Here is a 23,593-nt window from a genome sequence, read left to right as displayed (position 1 = left end):
GCGGCTCGGCACAAGCCATCATTTCTCGGAAAGGTGCTGAGTCCACCACTTGGAAAGGGAGGGACTGCAGCACCAGCAACTTGGACAGGAGGACGTTCAGCTTCTGCACCGTCGGGTGCGTGCTCGCAAACTGTTGTCTCTTGGAAACGGATTCCAAGAAAGACTGCTGACGGAATCCGTGAAGAGGAGTAGCAGGAGAAGGAGCATCTGAACGAGCGGAAGATGCCAACGAGCGACAACTCCCCTCAGCAGAGGTGTTGGAGCCTTGACTGGCTGATAGAGGGCGATTGACATCGGGTGACGGAGCAAGTAACGGAGCGGGTGATGGAGCGGGGGCTGGGGCAGGCAGAACCGCCGTATCTTTATCACGGTTTTCCCAGGCCACCGAATGGCGACGCTGCATATGCTGACGCAACGCTGTAGTCCCAACATTGGCCCCCTGGCCACGCTTGACTTTCTGGCCACATAGTCGACATACGGCTACGTTTACTTCCTCGGGCGGCTTGACGAAAAATTGCCACACCGCCGAGTAGGAAACTTTGCCCCCGCTACTCCTCACTGGCTGACTGCTACTTCCTCCGTGCACACCGGCACCACTACTGGCCGTGGTGGTAGGCTGCAGTGGAGCTGGTGCTCTACTCCGTGGCCGTTTGGCTCCACTGACACTGCTGCGACCCTGCTGCCTCCTGGGCAACCCACCGACTGTTTTGCTCGCTGGCAAGCTGGCACCCTCTTCTCCTGATGATGCGAAAGCAATAGCCTGATGACGACGAGGCTGCCAAGTGCGATCAGCCTCATCATCATCAATTAGGGTCTCCGCGTCACTACTAGCCCCCTCGGCTGCGTGTGGGTCAGGAGACAGACCTGTCTCTAGACCGGCTACCGAGCCACTCTCCTCGCCAGTACTTCTTCGCCTGGCTGCTGAAGAGGCGGATGTCTCCCCCCGTTCCTGACCGTCCTCTGTTAGCTCTTCCTCACTGTACAGTGGGGCTGAGCCCACAGCATGCGATACTTCACTTGGTGAGGGAACACCAAAGGACAGGGGCAGGTCGAGGACACGTGATTTCAGTGGGCTTGCTCCCGGGCCATGCCAACTAACGGTTGTGTCTGACGTACCCACCGACCATTGGCTGTAGGTGTCAGAGGTGACCTGGGAAGAGGAAGACGACCGAGTCAACCAATCGATGACGGCAGGTTTGTCGGTGGAGACACGACCGCTGGATGACACCGGGAGCACTGGCCTCTGGCTGCGACTAGTGCTGCCTCGACCCCTTCCTCTGCTGCCACGTCTGCTCGCTCCTGAAACATTGCCTCCTCTGCCACTCCTCTGCGTGTTGTCTGACATACTCTTTAATTCAATAAGCACCCCAAAAATAAAAACGGATTTAACTCTTTGAACGTACAATAGTGGTTGTGAAGCAGAAAGTCAGTTTATTTAGCACAATCGGTCAATTGCAGCTTGCCGTTGGCTGGAAACTGTACGTTTAGGTCACTGGAATGCACTAATCACCCAAAAAATATTACCGCCACCCGGCGTGTAAATGGATCTAACTCTTTGAACGTACAATAGTGGTTGTGAAGCAGAAAGTCAGTTTATTTAGCACAATCGGTCAATTGCAGCTTGCCGTTGGCTGGAAACTGTACGTTTATGTCACTGGAATGCATTAATCACCCAAAAAATATTACCGCCACCTGGCGTGTAAATGGATCTAACTCTTTGAACGTACAATAGTGGTTGTGAAGCAGAAAGTCAGTTTATTTAGCACAATCGGTCAATTGCAGCTTGCCGTTGGCTGGAAACTGTACGTTTATGTCACTGGAATGCACTAATCACCCAAAAAATATTACCGCCACCCGGCGTGTAAATGGATTTAACTCTTTGAACGTACAGTAGTGGTTGTGAAGCAGAAAGTCAGTTTATTTAGCACAATCGGTCAATTGCAGCTTGCCGTTGGCTGGAAACTGTACGTTTCTGTCACTGGAATGCACTAATCACCCAAAAAATATTACCGCCACCCGGCGTGTAAATGGATCTAACTCTTTGAACGTACAATAGTGGTTGTGAAGCAGAAAGTCAGTTTATTTAGCACAATCGGTCAATTGCAGCTTGCCGTTGGCTGGAAACTGTACGTTTATGTCACTGGAATGCACTAATCACCCAAAAAATATTACCGCCACCCGGCGTGTATATGGATTTAACTCTTTGAACGTACAATAGTGGTTGTGAAGCAGAAAGTCAGTTTATTTAGCACAATCGGTCAATTGCAGCTTGCCGTTGGCTGGAAACTGTACGTTTCTGTCACTGGAATGCACTAATCACCCAAAAAATATTACCGCCACCCGGCGTGTAAATGGATTTAACTCTTTGAACGTACAATAGTGGTTGTGAAGCAGAAAGTCAGTTTATTTTGCACAATCGGCAAACTGCAGCACCAACTGTGCACGACAGCCACCAAAAAAAAAAAAGGGTGTATGTCACTTTAAATTTTCGATTCTTTGATAGCTGTGGCCCTAAGTAACGATTCTGTGTCCCTGAGTAACGATTCTGTGTCCCTGAGTAACGATTCTGTGTCCCTGAGTAATGATTCTGTGTCCCTGAGTAACGATTCTGTGGCCCTAAAGTCTCTGTGGCCCTAACTCTGTCCCTTAATACAGACAGGTCTGTCTCTCTTGAATGACCGGAGGCTAATGGAGAATTCTAAGATGGCCGCGATTTATAGTGCTGGCTGGCTGCTGATTGGCTAATGCGATCACGTCATGAATGCATTATGGGTCAGCGCGCCTTGTCTGCGCGCCTTCCCAGGGATGCCCGCCCCATCTTCTCTGTCCATTTTCTCCGTGGCCACACATGTCGCCGCCATTTTTGGGAAAATTCGATTCGTGCATCCGAAGTTTGCTAATCTTCGGATTCGTCGCGAATAGAATTTTTCCAAATCTTCGGAACGAATTCCACTTCGTCATGTTCGATTCGCTCATCTCTACCAGTCAGCATAGAGCAGAATGATATTCAGCTCAATGCTGCCTGCAGAATTCCAGTTGAGATCATTCAGCAGAGGAAGGCAGCAAACCTGAGGAGCTTATAACCACTGAACACCAATGATTTGATTTAGCTTGCTCCAATTGATGACTATTTAGTTTAGGAGGCACTCACCAATGAGCACAAGCTAGCAGGGGCACTCAACAGTGACCAGTAAAAAGTGATAGCACATACCAAAACCACCACAGAAAAGGAACACTCACCATTGCCAGGGCAACTCACTGCTGATCACCAATCAACAAGACTACCTGACACTGACCACCAATAAACAGAGGCAGATTACAACTTAAAAACTAATGTTTAAGAATTCACTCACTGACTACTAATGAAGGAACAAGGAAGAGTATCACTACCAGTTAAACAGGAAATCACCAAGAAATAAAGAGTACTGACCACCAGTAGTACAGTTAGTTTACTCTAACCTGAGTAGAAACACCTGCTGCCCACCAGCTATTTCCATAAAAAATGGACTATGAGCTTTGTTTTTGTTATTACCTTTGGTAAAGAAGTGTAAAAAAATATATATTTTTTTTAATTTTGTGTTTTCTTTTGGAGGTAGGGGGGCTTGTAATGATTTTTGAACCTAACAAGACACTCTGTTGGTGGTATTATGCTAGAAGCATTTTTCTTTTATCATTTCAACATAAAAAAGAAGTGAAAATTGAGAACAATCCTTTTTTTGTTTCCATATGACCAGGGACAAATTTAAAATTAGTGTTACTATACAGTTGTGCTCAAAAGTTTTCATACCCTGGCAGAAATTGTGAAGTGTTGGCACTAATATTGAAAATATGACTGATCATGCCAAAAAATGCTCTTTTATTGAAGGATGATGATATGAAGCCATTTATTATTAAATAGCTGTTTGGTACCTGTTTAAATCATAACAACAGAAATCACCCAAATGGCCATAATCAAAAGTTTACGTTTACAAAAGTTTAATGTTTGGCCTTGGTACAGACACACAAGGTGACACACACGGGTTAAAATGCCAATTAGAGGTTAATGTCCCGCATTTGTGGCTTTTAAATTGCAATTAGTGTCAGTGTATAAATAGTCAATGAGTTTGTTAGCTCTTATGTGAAAGCACGGACTAGGCTAGATACTGAGCCATGGGGATCAGAAAAGAAGTGTCAAAAGTGCTGCATAACAAGATAATGGAACATTATGAAGATGGAAAAGGACATAAAAAGATGTCCAATGCCTTGAATATGCCAGTCATCACTTCCACTAAGAAGTAGAGAATTCAGGAACCTCTTGATACCAAGTCAAGTACAGGTAAACCAAGAAAGATTGCAGCCACAACTGCCAGAAGAATTGTTCAGGATACAAAGAGAAACCCATAGGTAACCACAAGAAAAATACAGGCTGCTCTGGAAAAAGACAGTGTGGTTGTTTTGAAAACACAATATGATGACACTTAAACAAAAATGAGCTGCATGGTTGAGGTGCCAGAAAGAAGCCTTTACTGCATCAATGACACAAAAAGGCCTAGTTAGGCATGCCAAGGTGTTGTCAGGCATATTGTAACTGGGCAATTTGTTGCATTGGTGCAGTAAAAGCTTCTTTCTGGCACCGCGACCAAACAGCTAATTTTTGTTCAAGTATCACCGTATTGTACTCCTTAAAAACAACTACACCATCTTTTTCCAGAGCAGCCTGTATTTATTTTGAGGTTGCCTGTGCGTTTTTCTTTGAATCCTGGACAATTCTTCTGTCAGTTATGGCTGCAAACTTTCTTGGTCTACCTGACCTTGGCTTGGTATCAAGAGATCCCTGAAATTTCCACTTCTTAATAGGTGATGTAACAGTACTGATTGGCATATTCAAGGCTTTGGACATCTTTTTATTTCCTTTTCCATGTTTAGAAAGTTCCATTACCTTGTTACGCAGGACTTTTGACAGTTCTTTTCTGATCCCCATGTGGATAATTAACCTCTAATTGGCATTTTACCCGTGTGTGTGTCACCTTGTGTGTCTTTACCAAGGTCACACATTCCAGGGTATTTAAACTTTTGATCATGGCCATTGGGTGATTTCTGTTATCATTATGATTTAAAAAGAAGCCAAACAACTATTTCATAATAAATGGTTTCATATGATCATCATCCTTCAATAAAAGAGCATTTTTTGGCATGATCAGTCATATTTTCAATATCAATGCCAAAATTTCACAATTTCTGCCAGGGTATGCAAATGTTTGAGCACAACTGTAGATACTGTATAAAGTGTTTATTGTATTCTGTAATTTGTTCTGTTTATCAAGAGCACCGGTCAGGCTGGGTGGGGCAGAGGGTTAACTTTCTTGAGTGAAGCAACAATTTCTCTGCAACATGTAAAATCTTCTTCTTGAAAGCCCCCTGTGTCCTGTGATGTACAATTAGTAAAATAGGATTTCTGAGTACATCACAGGACACAGTGTACCAGCAGCCCATCAGTGCAGCCTATCAGTGTACCTGTCACAGCAGCCCATCAGTGCAGCCCATCATACCCCTAGAATGCCTGAAGGTGCTCCTTGGATGTTGGGCCTCTCTATGTGGCTAGGCTGCGAAAAAGTCTTAAACATGTGGTATTCCCATACTCGGGAGGAGCAGCAGAATGTGTTTTGGGGTGAAGCTGCAACTATGCATATGCCGTGTGAGAGAAATAACCTGTTAATATAACAATTGCGTGAGGAAAAAAAAATATATTTATTTACTTTTTTTCAGGGGGAGTAGCAGAATGTATTTTATTTTATATATTGACAACTTTGTGTAAAAAAAAAAAAAAAATTTTCTTTCCACATTTTCCAATAAATTTGTGGAAAAAAAATGACAAACATTGGGGTGTTTTCTTTCCAAAAAATTTGTGGGTGTTTAAATTGTCCTTGTGCTCCAGGACCTTCAAAAGTGTGATAGGTAGTCAGGAAATTAGATGTGTAATTTATGTCCCTAGAAGTCCTGAAGGTGCTCCTTGGATGTTGGGCCTCTCGATGTGGCTAGACTGTGAAAAAGTATCACACATGTGAAATTGCCAAGAGGAGTAGCAGAATGTGTTTTGGGGTGTAGTTGTAAGTATGTCTATGATGTGTGTGAGAAATACCTTCTTAAAGTGACAATTTTGTGAAGAAAAAAAAAAACAAAAAACAAATGTATTTATTTTTTCATGTTTCAAAGAATTGTGGGAAAAAAATGACAAACTCACCATGCTTCTTACTAAATACCCTGGACTGTCTACTTTCAAAAAATGGATCATTTGGGGGATATTTGTACTGTCCTGGCATTTTAGGGCCTCAACAAACGAAGCTGTCAGTACATCAGGATTGATCAATTTTCAAAGATACGTACCATAGCTTGTAGACTATAACTTTCACACAGCCTAAATAATATACACTGGTTTGGGTTATTTTTACCAAAAGATATGTTGCAGTATACATTGTGGTCTACACTAAAAGAGAAAAATGCAAAGAGTCTTGACATTGAGGATAGTATCAAATATGATTTCCATCCCTTTTGCTTATACAAATAAAAATATTATTGTTGTTGCTCACAAATGTTTAATGAGATTGCCTGCATGTACACAGGACACATACATGTGTTACTTACTGTATTGCTGGGTTTGCCTGAAACAGTGAGACAACAGACTATTGTGCTTTATGTTTTGAGAATGGCATCTCTCTGCTGATATTCTGCAAACTGCAGTACCTGACACTACAGGTCATATTTATAAAGCTGTAAATGTGATTTTCACCAAACACTGGTGGTGGATCAATCACTGTCCTTTAAAATATATGTCTTTGGAAGTTTTACCTGCAGTGAATGTTAACTGAATTTCATATTGCTTTAGAAATATGCCCCTAACAGTTTCTGATTTTTAATTTTTTTGTCAGCCTTTCTGCCCTATTCAACTTGAAAAAGTTTTTTTTTTATGTTACTTCACACACAATTCTAAACCATCAAAGCCAATAGGTCTCAAGACCATCCACTGAAATAGAAGCCAGCTGCTCTGAGAGTATTTTCATCTAGACAACTTTATTGATTTGTATTCAAGAAAAAAAAAATTATATATATATATATATATATATATATATATATATATACACACATATACACACACACTGCCACAAATGCGGGCCATTGATTGCAAAATATGCACACACAAAAAAGTATTTTTCCAAATTCTTTCAAGAGCATGTTGCAAAAATGAATGCACCCCACTGAAAGTCTTAGGGGCAAAACTACATTTTATACAACAAAATCCTAATTAACAAGATTTCAACTACAGGTGAGTCTAATTGTTCATTAAACAGGTGTCCAGCAGACAGTTGATTATAAAAGGGCATTCCTTAACAAAGAAAACCTCTTCCCATTCCATGCTGTCAGCAATGGCACCACAAGGAAGAGAAATGTGACAAGGCCTGAGAAAGAAAATAATTTCTTTACACAAGAAAGGTGAAGACTACAAGAAGATCATTAAAGCTTTAGTTATCAGTCAGAATACTGTAGCAAAAGTGATACAAACATTTTACAAAGATGGAATGGCAACCATCTCACAGAGACATCCATGTAGTCCACGGAAGTTAACACCTCGACAGGAGCTTCTTCTGATGAGAAGGGTTAAAGAAAACTGCCATGCGAGTTCACTTCAGTTAGCTAAAGAAGTAGAAAGCCAAACTGGGGTGATTATTTCACAATACGGCATACACTGCAAAGGAATTGCATGAATGGGTGTCGTCTACGAAGGGAGGCTCTCCTAAAGCCCAAGCACAAAAAAACCCACTTAGAATTTGCCCGGGCCTATGCTGAAAAATAAGAACACTACTGGGACTTTGTACTCTCGAGTGATGAGACCAGGATAAATGTTTTTGGAACGGATGGCTTCAAAACTGTATGGTGTTGCAAAGGTGAGGAGTACAAAGAAAAATACATGGTGCCTACAGTGAAACATGGTGGTGGCAGTGTCCTTCTGTGGGGCTGCATGAGTGCTGCTGGTGTTAGGGAGCTGCATTTATTGATGGTATTATGAATTCACAGATATGCTGCTCTATGTTAAAAGAGAAGATGCTACCATAACTCCATGCCCTTGGTCGGCATGCACTTTTCCAACATGACAATTATCCAAAACATGCATCTAAGGCTACTGTTGCATTTCTGAAGAACAGGGTGAAAGTAATTCAGTGAACAAAGTATGTCTCCTGATCTGAACCCCATCAAACACCTATGGGGAGTTCTGAAGAGACAAGTTGAGCATCACTCTATTCAGCATCCAGGCTCTAAAAGAGGTAGCTCTTGAAGAATGGAAAAAGATAAATGTTGCAATATGTCGTCAACTTGTTCATTCCATGCCTAAAAGACTTGGTGCCGTCTATACAAATTATGGAGGTCATACAAAATACTAGATGTGGTAGTTTTTGTTGTGGGGTGTATTCATTTTTGCATCAACTAATTTGAGTAAAACTGAAGATTTTGTAATCTATGTTATATTATTAACCTTACTTTCATGTAATGAGCTAAACAAATGTTCTATAAAACTGAACTTTGTCAAAATTTTGGAACTTGTTCTTGCGATCATTGAGATATTGATTAAAATCTTACTTTTCAAAAGGGCTGTACTCATTTATGCTGAGCACTGTATATACTGTGTGTGTGTGTATATATATATATATATATATATATATATATAAAAGTTTGTGGGCCCATAAAACCCTGAAGTAGATAAATGTTGAAACTGGCATACAATTTCACACTAGGATTTAGATTTCAGGGACAGAACGGTTTTTACAACTTTTTGCAGCTTGAAAACTAGAATTCAACTAGAAGTTATGCTACAAAGATTATACCAAACAGGCTGCTAGTTTTGTCTAGAGCATTGCATAGTTTACATTTATTATTCAAACAACTAAAATATATATATTTTTTTTCTAAACACAACACAAATGTTCCGTATTTTCAATGACGGAAAAGACAACATAACTACATTAATGACTAATGAGACAGTGAGATAAAGGAAGGTTCTATGTGAAAACACTTTCTGATCCTGCAATTTTTATACTGCTATTCAGTCAGATGTAGGCCTGTATTCCTTTCATTTTCTCCTTTTTGATATGCTACAAGAATAATTATGTGATTTGCTGCTGAAATGCAGCCTCGGTATTATCAACAGCCATCCTCTGCTCATTAACCACCATCAGTACCATGTCAACATCTGACATTTCTCCAACATACCCTCCATTTTAAAGCAGAAACATGCCTTACATATGTATATCATTGGCAACATTTCTTATTTACTCAAGCTATAACTTTTTTTCTTGTACTATGGAAGTAAACATTTTAAAACTTTACTTTTTGGATAACTACCCTCTAAAACAACCTATAAAATATGCCATCCATGTAGCAGTATTTCTGCAGGCAAAAATTGTGCCTCTTAGAATACAACAAAATTGGCAAGGCTATTAGTGATAGTGATTCTACATTGCTCCAGAAATGCATCTGAGCCAGAATAAAAAAAAAAAAAAGTATAAGGTTAGTCTTTGATTAGCAACTAAAGATGCATGAGATATGGATAGCTGAAGCCAAATAAAGACAAAGGAATAGTGTTCTCACAAAAACTGTTTAAAGGGAATAGAGGAGACATACAGTATACAGTATCAAATCAAAGTGATCAAGCCCAACATCATTCACCGCTCACAAATTCTTAGGCAGTTTTGGAGTATGTAAACATATTTTGTGTATCTGATTGATGTTCAATTCAGATAGAAGGCAAGAGCATGAAGAAAATTTGGCCATTAACATGAAATGGTGGGACTGGAAATGGTCTGAATCTACAAACTATGTCAGCTGAATATTTCGCCCTTGTCAGGCATACTATTATGCAGCCTGCAAGGCTGTGTACTCTGCAGACACCCCCTCCTCACTAACCTTATGTAACGGCAACAAAAGCTATCAGCTAAGAAAGTCAGACCAGATCATTATTCTTTTGCCCACTGAGATCTATCAGAGAGGAGGGTATTTTCAGTTATTCAAAGGTACCCACTGGCCTGACATTTGTCTCCTGATCTTGTTACAATAGAGAGGAATTGACTCCATTTGATATCTGTGAACTTCTTACAATCAGATTGCCAACATATACATTTACACAGGTACAGCAAATTATGAAATTGTCTCTCTTTCTGGGCACATTCCATGAGTAAAAGCACCACACACACATAAAACACTTTTAGGACACATTTAACCACCTGATCGCCCCCCAGTTAACCCCTTCACTGGCCTATCACCAGTATCATTAGTACAGTGTATGGATTTCTTTAATGATCACTGCATTAGTGTCCCAGGCGACTTCAGATAGCTTTAGCGTCCCTCCTAGACAGCGTCAGATTGCCCTGTCACTACATCAGTCATCACATTTAACCCTTTGATTGCCAGCAACACGTTCACATACACAATAAACCTCCATTACTAGTATAGTGTCTGAACAGATCAATATCTTTGATCAGATCAGCACTATACCAATGTTCACATTTGTATAGAGTCCCCAAAAATGCAGCATTAGGGAGATCATCCCCGACACCTGCCAGCACTAGTATTTAGCCCCTACGCTTACCCCCCCAGCAAGCGCAGTGTCAGTAGATCACTGTCACTTGATACATTGCACACAAAACCGCAGTGTTCACAGATCTGATCTGTTAGCACTTGCCAGTAAATTGTTTTGTAGTGGTTCATGCAGTCGCACTAGGTACCTATAAATTTGGTGGCCAAAATGTCCAATGAAAGCAACTCTAGTGAAGAGGACTACAGGATTCTGAGCACTTCAGATGAGAGCGAAGGGGAAGCCTCTCTGACAGAATCTGCCTGAGAATACGAACCTGCAGATAGCAGCGGCAGCTTGACAGATAGCTCAGACGATGGAGAAGAGGTCCCTGCTAAGGTAAAGCGTACCCAACCCCGTTCCGAGGTTGCTGAGGTGGGTACAATTACATGATGATTCTCATATGCAGCAGAGTGCCAGAGTACTAGTGCTGCTCTACCTTTTGGTGAATTGGCGAGCACCAGCGTCCTAACACATTCTGATCTTATGCATACCAGCACTGCAGTATCACTTGGTGATGTGGCGAGTCCCATAAGTACAGTACAAGCTGGTGCGGTGGTGTCCTGCAGCCACCAAGAATTCGCACACAGGCCTGTAGAGCTCCTAGTGTCCTTCTAGATGTTCTTGCAAATCCTGATTGGCAGCCCACAAATTCTGCAGCACCCGTACTTCTTCCATTCACTGACCAACCCAGAATTCAGGTGGAAACAGCAAATTTAACTACTTCCCTTGATTTTTTTGGAGCTGTTTTTGATGGAAGATCTGTATGCATTGATTGTGGATCAAAGCAATTTATATGCACAACAGTTTATCGCCACCAACCCAAATTCAAACTTTGCCAGACCATTCGCATGGAAACCAATTAAGGTTTCTGAATTTAACGTATTTTTGGGCCTAACCCTCAACATGGGCACTACTAAAAAAATGTATTGTGGTTGTATTGGTCCACAGACCCGTTTCATCATATGCACATGTTCTCTGCTGCCATGGCCAGGCATAGATATGAGAATATAATGCGATTTATGCATTTCAACAACAATACACTCTGTCGTCCTTGGGGTGACCCTGAATTTGATCGGCTCCACAAAATTTGGCCCCTCGTAAATCACTTTAAAAATTTGCAGATGTCTATAATCCCCGGCAAAACATCTGTGTTGATTAATCCCTCATTAGTTTTTCTGGCCACCTTGCATTCAAGCAATTACGCCCTAGAAAGCATGCCAGATATGGGGTCAAGATGTAGAAGAACTGTGAGAGGGCAACAGGCTATACATATAGGTTTTGGATTTACGAGAGAAAAGATAGTTAAGTGGAGCCCCCCAGGTGCTACAGACTACACAGAGAGCAGTGGCAAGATAGTTTGGGACTTGGTGTCATCCTTTTTCCATATGGGGTGCTACTTATATGTGGACAATTTTTATTCAAGCGTGCCACTATTTAGACAATTGTACAATCTTGGAACTGGCACAAGTGGCACTGTGCAATCTAATCGCCGGGGCTTCTCTCAACAGTTTGTAAATACCCGTCTTAGAAAAGGGGAAAAAGCCAGCTTGAGAAATGAGGAATCTCTCGCAGTGAAGTGGAAGGACAAATGGGATATTTTCGTCCTCTCTTCCATTCACACAGACACGACCATCCAAATTGCCACGGCAGCTTATGTTGCTGAGAAGCCCCACAACTATAACCTTAACATGGGAGGGGTGGATTTCAATGACCAGACGATGAAGCCATACAAAAAAGTGTTTGTTTATTTATTTCAATTGGCTCCATATAATGCTTTTGTGCTTTAAAAGCAACTTGGATGTTGTGAATCCTTCCTAAAATGGCAGGAAGAGATCATCACGGCCCTTTTGTATCCAGAAGGTGCTATGGCCCAAACCCTTCAACCCAGATGCAGTTAGCCGGCTGCATGAGAGGCATTTTCCCGATGTCAATCCTGGTATCCCAAACCAAAGGACACCTTAAAAAAAGATGTTGTGTCTGTAGCAGACACGGAATTAGGAGTGACACCTGCTTTTTTTGTCCCTCCTGTCCTGGCCAACCTGGTCTCTGCCTCAAGGATTGCTTCCGTCGCTACTATACACTAGTAGACTATTAGTATAGGGTACAGCATGACACAGTTAAGGGCACATATTTGCACAGGGTCTAAAATGATGTTAGGTAGTCAGGTAGTCTCATTTAGAGAGACCCTACAATCCGGTTAAAGTTAAACTATAAAAAAAAAAACAAAATAAAAAGTAAAAGTAAAAAAAACAAAACAAAAATAAATTCAAAACAAAAAATAGTTGTAGTTTTTTTTGTTGTCGAGTTACTGTTACACTATTTTTTATGTTTTACTGTTTTATTCTGCAGGGATGTCATTCAGCTGCAGCACCGATCTGTTTATTCTGACAGCAACGGGGTCTTGCTCTTGGAATATACATAAGAGTGTGCAGCGCTGTTGGATGAGATCCAACATGGGGGTCTGGGGTGTTCAGTGGGTGGATGGTCCCTCTGCTTTTGCATATATTTAAAAAAAGAAATTTGGCAGAGATTTATTTATCCACATCACTTGATACTAATAGAGGAACCTGATAGATTTTTTTTCCCCTCATTCAGCCAACGGGCTGAACAACAAAAAAAGAACATTTAATGTGTGCCCACCATTAGAAGTGGGTGGATGCAGGGCAGTATATTCTAATGGTGGACATACCACACACTTTTTCTGGCAGAGATTTCGTAGTTTTTTTAAGCAGCCTTTGGGCTGAATGAAAAAAAAAGAAAACATAGCATACATACCAAACGAGGACCAACGATGTAGTGGTACATCACTGGACGTTGAGTGGTTATACCAGGATGATGCCTGCATCATCATGTGTCATTTTTTTCAGCCGGCGATCGGCTTTCATGTAAAAACAATCCTAGTGGCTAATTAGCTGTAGGATTGCTTTTACAAGCAGCGGGAGAAGATCCCCCCCCCCTCTCCGTTGCCTTCCACGACCTTCTCGGGCAGTCCCGTGCCATCAGGGGAACCTAAGAATGCAGACGGTGGTTCTGCCAGCTGACCATAGAGCTGAAAGACATGTAGCAAAATACATTTTGGCCTAAATTTGGTCTTTTTTTGTTTATAGCGCAAAAAAAAACCCCCTAGGTGATCAAATCCCACCAAAAGAAAGCTCTATTTGTGTGAAAAAAGGACATACATTTCGTTTGTGTACAGCATTGCATGACCAGGCAATTGTCAGTTTAACTAGTGCAGCACCATGTAGCAAAAACTGGCGTAAATTCCAATATCTATACCGCCATTTGTAGACGCTATAACTTTCACACAAACCAAATAATCTGCAGTTATTTTTTCACTGAAGATATGTAGCAAAATACGCTTTGGCCTAAATTTATGGCAAAATTTTAGTTTATAGGATATTTTTTATAGCAGAAATGAGAAAATAACGTTTTTTTCAAAATATACTGTATTTTGTTGTTTATAGCGCAAAAAAAAAAAAAAAAACCAGAGGTGATCAAATATCAACAAAAAAAGACATAAATTTAATTTATGTACAGTATTGCATGATAGCAGAATTGTCAGTCAAACTAACGCAGCACTGTACAGCAAAGAATGGCATAAATTGCAGCATTTATATGCTGTAGTATTTGTAGACGCTATACATTTCACACAAAGCAATCATTATACATTTTGGCCTAAATGTATGACTAACTTTGTGTTTACTATATATTTTTTTTATAGCCAAAAGTAAAAAATATAGGTTATTTTTCAAAATTTTCTGGTTTTTTTTTGTTTATAGAGCAAAAAATAAAAAGCTCACAGGTGATCAAATACCAACAAAAGAAAGCTCTATTTTTGTGAAAAAAGGTCAAATTTTGTTTGGGTAAAACAGCATGACCGTGCAATTACCAGTTGAAATAGCGCAGCACCGAATAGCAAAAAAAGGCCTGTTCAGGAAGGGGGGTAAATCCTCTGGAGGGCAAGTGTTTAAGCAGATTTTAGGAATGCTCTCAGTAAAATAAATGACATACTCATCCTGTGTATGCTTACTGTACATCAATAGGTCCGAACTGTGCATATAATTGTGTTTGTCATGTGAATGTGTATGGGTATGTATTGTACAGGATGCCAGGAAGGGTCCTGGACAGCAGGCATATTTCCCCCCATGTGGGTTTTTGTCCCTTTAAGGGGTACATTTTGAAGGTAATGTTGAGTACTCAGGGGTGCTCACCCATTTAGGGTGAGGAGTTCTGGGGTAGTCCAAGTGGAGAGGATTGCTTTTTAGTACTCTCTGTATTTCCAAGTCCTTATTACAGACCCAGAACTTCAGAGGATATAAAGACTACCAGTTAAAGGAGAACTCCACCTAAAATACAATTTTTTATTTACTGGTTTCTTGAACTGGTTCCCTACCGCACTATAGCCGAAAGACAGCTACAGCGCGGTTGTCTAGTTCTTGGAGGGTGTCCATGGACATCCTCCCAGAACATGCCCCAGTGACACCTGTGATCGCTGTGTCCTACGGACACAGCTGATCATGTGATACGGTAAACAGCCAATCACAGCGGCCTTTTACCAAGTGATCAGCTGTGCCAATGACACAACAGATTACCAGGTAAATACAGTTGCTGGTTATTGGCTGCACTTTCCTCACGCTGTCACAGTGTGAGGAAAGTACTGCCGATAACCGGCAATTATTAGAGAAGTGATCGGCACTGATCATTAGTGCCCTGATGATCAGTGCCCAGCACTGCCTCCCACCTGTGCCCATAAGTGCCGCCCAGCTGTACCCATCAGTGCCACCCAACTGTTCCCTGCAGTGCCACCCAGCAGTGCCTCTCATCAGTGCCAGCTATCAGTGCCCATTAGTGCCTCTTATCAGTGCCCATCAGTGCTGCCTATCCATGCCACCTCATCAGTGCCGCCTATCAGTGCAGCCTCACCAATGCATATCCATGAAGGAAAAAAATTACCTGTTTGCAAATTTTATAATAGAAGCAAAGAAAAACTTTTTTCAAATTTTTTGCTCTTTTTTTTGTTTATAGCGCACAAAATAAAACACCCAGTGGTGATTAAATACCACCAAAAAAATCTATTTGTGTGAAAAAAATGATAAAAATGTCATATAGGTACAATGTTGCAGGACCGCGCAATTGTCATTCAAAGTGCGACAGCACTGAAAGCTGAAAATTGGCCTGGGCAGAAGGGGGTATAAGTGCCTGGTAGGCAGGTGGTTAAATAGAGCATTTCCCTTTATTTCCTGACCCAACAACATGACAGGAAGATAAATTATACCCAAGAGTTTAAACTATGTCCATTAAAAGAAATACCCACTTCTGCTTTTTAGTGGCAACCACAACAGATGGGATTTCCCTAATTTTGTATCTCAGTGACAGTGACAACACTTTCAGTAAAAATCAAACACCAAAAAGATTAGTAGATTACAAGGTTTAGACAAGTAAATTTACATGTAGTTCTTATCCTTTTCTGTATATGTGAGCTTCACCCTGTCCCTTAAAGTAGCATCAAACAATATCCTTATTCTTCAAAAAATAACCCATAGACATTCATTACATAATATATGTGAAAACAAGAACATTTGCACTTGATGCGTGATAACAAATGTGATTAAAAGATAAAATGAAAAAAATTCAAAATCAATGCTGCCACTTCAAACAAAATTATACAAATTTAAGAGAACCCTTAAGTGATTCAGTAGCACAAGAAAAAAAAAATATAATATTATATATATATATATATATATATATATATATATATATATATATATATACACACATACACACACACACAGTTGTGTTCAAAATAATAGCAGTCAGACATCACTAACCTGATCAATCACTGTTTTTGGTAGAAATGATATTTCTGGGGCGTGGCTTGGCGCCGAGCGGAATGGCCGCTTAATGTAGGAGTTCCCGCCGGCCGGATCGGACTGCCAAACAGCGTGGTCGGGAGGGGTAAGACAGACCCCTCACATCATGGGGAAACACGACCGGACGCTCTCCGGCACCCGATCGCGGTCCCCAAGGGGCCACAAGCCAGCAGGGAGACACATCAAGGAGCTCTTTAGCTCCCAGGCACAGGGAGCAGGGCCGCAGCCACCTCCCTCTCTCTCTCAATCCCCCTCTCCCCCTCCCTCTGCAGCCTCAGCCTCTGACACAGGCTGCTCTTCCTGCATGGCTATGCAGGCTGGAAGTGACACAGTGCCACAGCATGATCTCTCTCTTGCCACACAGTCCTTGTCCCTCAAAGATTTGCATGCTGTGGCCTCTGATATAAAGGCCTCTCTGGCTACTACCCTGACCACTGCCCTTAATGATTTAAGGGAGGACATTCGCGCAATGGGCTCAAGACTGGCTCAGGTAGAAACGGTCTCCAGTAGCAACAAGAATGCTATACTCCACTTACAGCGACAGTCAGGGGCCCACACTGCGACTATCAGAGAGTTTTACAGGCAGATTGAAGACTTGGATAACCGTGGCCGTAGACATAACATTAGACTCCGCGGTGTCCCTGAATCCGTGGAAAACCCTGATATACCTAAGGCAGTGACAACCATCTTTAACGACCTTCTGGGTCGCCCGCCGGCAACCCCCATTGAGATTGAGCGTGCACACAGAGCAAGTCGGCCCAGGGGAAGCGATGTGGATCCACCTAGAGATATCATTTGCTGCATTGTTCACTTCCCGCTCAAGGAAGATATACTTCGATGCGCTAGGATCAGAAGGCATCTGTCATACGAAGGAGCGGATATACAACTGTACCAGGATTTATCCAGCATGAACCTACAACAAAGGCGAGCTTTGAGGCCACTACTAGAGTCGCTCCGTTCCCACAATATTATATATAGATGGAGATTTCCGTTTTGCCTTTCAGCTCGGGTTGGTGGCCACACATATGATTTGCGAATTCCTGAAAATCTACCATCTTTTTGCTCGTCACTGAATATCCCATTGATTGACCTGCCTGACTGGCAGGGGTCTCAGAGGGCTTTCGACCCTGACCCCAGATCAGCAGATGGTGCATTGGACTGGCAGGGCCATTCCCTTCGTAGAAGACGGACTGGCCCTTCGACTCCTCCAAGACCTCCTATTGGAGGCGCGGTGGCCGCTTCTAGCCCATCGGCCTCCCCTGCGCACAGGAAGCAACGGCACGAGCCTTAGTTGGCTTCCGCTCCCCTTTCATCGGGCCACTTCTGTGTAATTTTTTCAGCTGCCTGTGGTTAATTATGCCTCTTCTGTTGTTCCCATGGCCTTCCCTATGGAGCCCCGAATGCCTCCTCTCTCACAACCTGTTTTGCGCTGGACTCCCTTCCCGGTTGACACGTCATTTGGTAGTTTTTTGGGGAATCTACGATTCTGGACTCCGACCAGCACCCACTAAGGGAAAGACGCCATGGGGATGTCTCCACTGTACCCCTGCCGCATTGGTTCCAGGACCTGCTCTGAGTGATAGTCGGCTGCTCCATTGTGGATTTCTTGACCTCTGGTTCGCTCTCTACTGCTGAGATTTGGCTCCCCGGATCCCCCAGCTGAACTTCTGTTCCCTCCTCATCTGGAATCCACCCAGTGATCTGGTTGCTCTCGTATCTGCCTTAGTGGTCAGCCTCCGGATCGTCTGCCCACCTTCTGCTGCACCCTCTTCGTACCCAAGGGAACCCCTCCTGCCTCATTGTCTGACGCTCTGTTATCTTTGAAGCGGCTCCCAGCTGAACTCAGCCTCTCCCTGGCGTTCTGTGACCGGCTACACCCAGTTGACTTCTTCAGTGCTGGCGCAGGAGGGCTGAGTATTGCTTGCACTGTGTTTGGGTCTGTGGAGATGGACTGATGTCGGGATGGGGGGTGGGTTTGGGGATGGTTGTGGTGGGGGGAGTTTGTTGGATGGTTCCTGGGGTTACTGCTTCTTGCCTGTGGTTAGATGAACGAGCATCCCCTTCCCTGCTTCCTTTAGGGTTGTCCCGCCTGGCCTTGCCTTCTTTTCATTGGGTTATTCCTGTTTCCTGCTCTTCCTGTCAAGCGGCTTCTAGGGATGTTAGCATGGGCGGGGCCCCCTTGAGGTTCATTTTCCCTTTGCTCTAAGGATCTTAGTGGTGGTGCGGTTGTGGGGGAGGTGATGCTCGTCCCTTTTGTGATGATGGGGTCATTGATTGTACTACTTATATACACTCGCAGTATAGGGTCAGTGCTTTGTTTAGTTTCGGCTTCACTGGTGCTGATCCTGGGATGTTTAGCCTGTATTTGCTAACCACTTGGGGTTCCATTGTGTTCTCATTGTTAATGCCTTGATTTTCGTTTGTTTTGCGTCTGCTAACCCGTTGATAACTTTGTTTTTTGTTAAGGAGATGCTTGCAATATTCATCTTGGCCCTCCACCCTCCCACATTTGTCTTCCCTCGTTTCAGGCCTTGCGACCGTCTCCACTTTCTCCAACCCTTCTCTTATATATGTGTCCTAGAGTTAACCGGACACCCGGGCTTGGATAGCGTGGGGACGGTTTTTGACCTGATTTACACCTCTCAGGAAATTTTTTTTTTTTTTTCCTGTCCCAGCCTGCGCTTTAGTGCCCCATACATGGCTTACACTTTGCCACTTCATGGAGTTGGTATGAGTTCCTTCCTACGCGCGTTTTTTCTAGAACCTTCTTAACCTTATGTCACTTTCGAACTCCTCCCTCCTCCTCACATAACTTCTCATCTGCTTACATATTTTGGCGTGCCCACCGGCCGGCGCTGGCGTTTATTCTCGTCTCGGCGTCCTCCTCGTTCCCCACGGAGCTCTGTGAGCTCCTACTGATCGTCTATACGGCGCGTTTTACTATATCGTTTGTTTCTATTTCTTGCTTCTCTTTCTTTTCTTTCTCTTTCCATCCCCTTCATACTTTCTCTCCTAGTCTTCTTTCCCCCCCCCCCTTTTTTTTTTTTTTCTTCTCATAGGGAACAGCGGGTCTCTTCCTCAAGCCGTTTATCTTTTCCACTTTTTCTTATTATTCTTTCCCCCACCCCCCCTTTCCCCTTTTTTTTTTTTCTCTTTCTCCCTTCTTCCCTTTCCCCTCATCCCTAGTGCATTTTACTGATGGGTTATCATGTCGGCCTCCACCTCAGTCTCAGGACCATTGTCCTTGAAATGCCTATCACTCAATGCCAAGGGCCTGAACGTGCCCGAGAAGCGTTCCATGTTACTCTCCTACGTGCGTAAACAAAAAGCGGATAGAGTCTTCCTCCAAGAGACGCACTTTCGCCAGGATTCTATCCCCAAACTTTTCAATTTCCATTTCCCTACAGTTCTCCATGCTGCTAACCCTATAGCCAAATCAAAGGGTGTTGCCATCTTACTCGCTAGACATTGTCCTTTCTCGGTGTCGAACTGCCTTGTTGATCCAGAAGGCAGATACCTGTTTGTAAAGGGTTTTTGTGCTAAGCGACCTGTTACACTGGCCAATGTTTATGCTCCTAACTCCAAGCAGGTTACTTTCATGCGCTCAATTAGCACCGCCCTGGCTGGGTTCCAATCCGGAATGTTGATTTTCGGGGGCGACTTGAATATTTCACTAAGCCCACTGTTAGACTCCTCTTCAGGTAGCTCCTTTCTGCCGTTCAAGGCCCTTAAACACATACGCACACAATTACAACATCTACAATTGCATGACTCCTGGAGAACCCTTCACCCTTCTGTGAAGGATTACACATTTTACTCAGCTCCCCATAATAAATATTCCAGGATAGATTATTTCTTCCTGTCGCAATCGGATCTCCCACTCCTCCATGCTGCTTCGATAGAACCAATGGTTCTTTCCGACCATCACCCCATCACCATGACCTTGCGGTTCCCTGATGTGTTCATTCGCTCAAAATTCTGGCGCCTGGATGCTTCCCTTCTTGCAGATTCCGCTATTTTACAGGAGATACGCTCCAATCTGACGGAATATTTTTCCCTAAATTCCTCTCCTGATATCTCCCCCCTCATGCTGTGGGAAGCCCACAAGTGTGTTATCCGTGGCTTCCTCATTGCAGCGGCGACAAAGCGCAAAAGAGACAGACAAGAACATTTGAAATTCCTCACGGGCAGGATACACTCTTTGGAGAGGGCGCATAAACGGTCTCTGGCTACGTCGACCTTATCTGAACTGACGAGTCTACGCTCACAACTTCTTACTGAACTGGGCAGGGTGGTTAAGAAACGGTTCATCCTCTCACAAAAGCTGTATTATGAATTTGCTAATAAGAGTGGGAAGTTTCTCGCCAGAGCTCTCCGTGAGAAAAGATCCAGTATGACGGTGCACAGAATCAGGGGTTCTGATGGCACTATAGCCACTTCTAACCCTGACATTGCCACCCACTTCGAACAATTTTACACTTCCTTATATAATCTTCCTCCGGAACACCCCCCTCTGCCCACTGACAACTCTAGGGCCTCCCTGATTTCCGAGTTTCTCCGCCTTCACGGCCCGGCGGCCCTCCCGGAGGACTTGGCTGCATCGCTGGAAACAGACCTGACACTGAATGAGTTGCAGAGTGCTCTGCAACGGATGAAACCGGGTAAGAGTCCGGGCCCGGACGGCTTTTCGGCGGCCTATTATAAATCGTTCCTTGACATCCTGGGTACCCCTTTTCTATCGGCATTTAACACTTTCTCTCAAGACCCCCAACCTCAAAATCGCCTTCTGGAAGCCCATATCACAGTTATTCCTAAAGGTGACAAGGATGCCACACAGGTTTCTAATTATAGACCCATCTCCCTGCTGAATGTAGACATTAAAATCTTTGCAAAAATCCTTGCCAATCGACTTCTTCCTCTGCTCCCCTCCTTGATCCATTTGGATCAAGTTGGATTTATCCCAGGTAGGGAGGCCAGGGATAATACCATTAAGGCCCTCAACCTCCGACATTGGCTCTGTAAATCTACCTTTCCCGGTTTCTTCCTTTCCCTGGATGCGGAGAAGGCCTTTGATAGGATCGCCTGGGACTATCTGAAGGAATCTTTGGTGCAATTGGGTCTTGGTGAGAAGATGCTCAATTTTATAATGACCCTGTATTCAGGCCCTACTGCGCGTGTCCGGGTCAATGGACATTTGTCAAACTCTTTCCCTTTGGGCAACGGCACGCGTCAGGGTTGCCCCCTTTCTCCACTCTTGTTCGTCCTTTCCTTGGAGCCCCTTCTAAGGAAGTTGCGCTCTAACCCCAACATCAAAGGAATTGCGGTTTCGGATAAGGAATATAAACTTGCGGCTTACGCGGACGATATTCTTCTTTTCCTTGCCGAACCGTGTATTACTCTGCCGAACTTACTAAAGGACTTTGCATTGTTTCGTTATTTGTCGAACTTTAAGATTAACTTTTCCAAGTCTTTCGCTCTCAACATCACCTTGCCTTCGGAAGTGGTTTCTGATTGTGAGTCGCGTTTCCCGTTTCATTGGGAGAGGGACTCACTTTCTTATTTAGGTGTACAGCGTACCCGCAACCCCGACGATTTATATGCTAAGAATTTTTTACCCACTTTTCGTTCTCTCCAAGGGGATCTGAATAAATGGCACCGTCCTTGCTTTTCGTGGTTCGGAAGGGCTGTGATAATTAAAATGAACATCCTTCCTCGCCTTCTCTACCTCTTTCAAACTCTGCCTGTAAGGGACCACCAGGCGGTACCACTAGCACTCCACTGGCCAGGCGTCCCCAGCGCACGGTATCTAAGCCCCAGGGTACGTGTTCACCAGAGCCCCTGATGGTGGGGATGGACTTGAAGTACCCCGAGACCAGGTCGTGGCTACTGAGCACGCCTGTCAGTGGTAGCGGTATTCGCCAGGGGCTCCCGCAGGGAAGATCCTGATGTGAGGAGGTCGGGTGATCCCGTCGGGATGGATGGATGGATGGCTGAGCAAGTGCGGGGTCAAACGGGCCGGGTCGGTAACAGTGGGGATGGAGCAGTACAAGGCAGCGGGCAGAGAGTAGTCGGGTCACACGCCAGGTCAGCAACGGAAGGTCAGATCCAAACGGGGGCATTCAGGAGAGAGGTCAGGCAAAGCAAGGGTCTGGGCAGGAGAAGGCAACAAGGTCAGGTACAATCCGGGTCAATAACTTACTTAGAACAGGTTCGCAGATACAGGATACAAGGAAAGACCAGAAGGCACTGAATGACAGCCCTACTGCGCATGCGCGAACTCCCTCGCCGCGGACGGCCAGGTCTCAGTGCCCGCATTCTGACACGGGGCAGTGCACTGCGCCTGCGCCGAGCCCGTCGCAGCGGGGATTCCTGACACTGCCCATCCACATACCGCTTGCCTTCTTCACATCCTGTAGGAGGCTCTGTTCTCTATTCCTATGGAACCATAAACGCCCGCGCATTGCTTATTCCCAACTGATTCTCCCTAAACTTGATGGTGGTATCGGCCTTCCTGACCTTCACCGTTACTATTTGGCGTGTCAGCTCTGCCGTGTAGTGGACTGGCACGTCCATTCTGCTTCTAAAGATTGGGTGCAACTAGAACATGCCTTCTCGATCGTACCCCTGATTTCGATCCCTTGGCTGTCGCTGAAGCATACGCCTCAGGTCCTTCTCACTCACCCTTTGGTAGGCCCTACCCTGAAAGCCTTCCGCTATACCTGCAAATCAGCATCTATTTCTGCGTCTCCGAACTGTCTCACTTCCATCCGACTCAACCCTGATTTCCCCCCTGGAATGCACAAGAACTTTCTATCTGAACATTGGCCGCATGATCAAATTTTGGCCAAACACTTTCTCCACGAAGGCCAGATGAAATCACTCCACGAACTGCGTGAAAGCTTGGGTACCCGCGATTTTCCTCTTTGGGTTTATTTGCAAATAAGGCATTATCTGCTCTCGCATAAACCTTTCCGTGATTGGACCCGCCCTCTTACCCCTTTTGAGGATATTTGCTCGAAAGGAAAACCGCGTAAGCATTTGATTTCAGAAATTTACCCCCTCTTAAATGAGAATAGGGCCTATAACTCCCTGCCCTCTTGTCAGGCCTGGAATAGAGATC

General features: G+C 43.8%; 1 protein-coding gene and 1 pseudogene across 1 annotated transcript in view; both read right to left on the bottom strand.

Annotated features, from left to right (window-relative positions):
- The window catches only part of DIAPH3 (diaphanous related formin 3), a 1,068,692-nt gene that overhangs the window by 209,604 nt on the left and 835,495 nt on the right, over nucleotides 1–23,593 (bottom strand). The gene's annotated exons all lie outside the window — the stretch shown is intronic.
- On the bottom strand, nucleotides 7,665–13,408 carry LOC149474292 (uncharacterized; annotated as a pseudogene).

Source organism: Staurois parvus, unplaced genomic scaffold, assembly GCF_062004578.1.
Source record: "Staurois parvus isolate SC_StPar_1 unplaced genomic scaffold, SC_StPar_1.0 ptg000007l, whole genome shotgun sequence".
Lineage (NCBI taxonomy): Eukaryota > Metazoa > Chordata > Amphibia > Anura > Ranidae > Staurois > Staurois parvus.
This window is presented reverse-complemented; position numbering and strand designations above follow the sequence as displayed.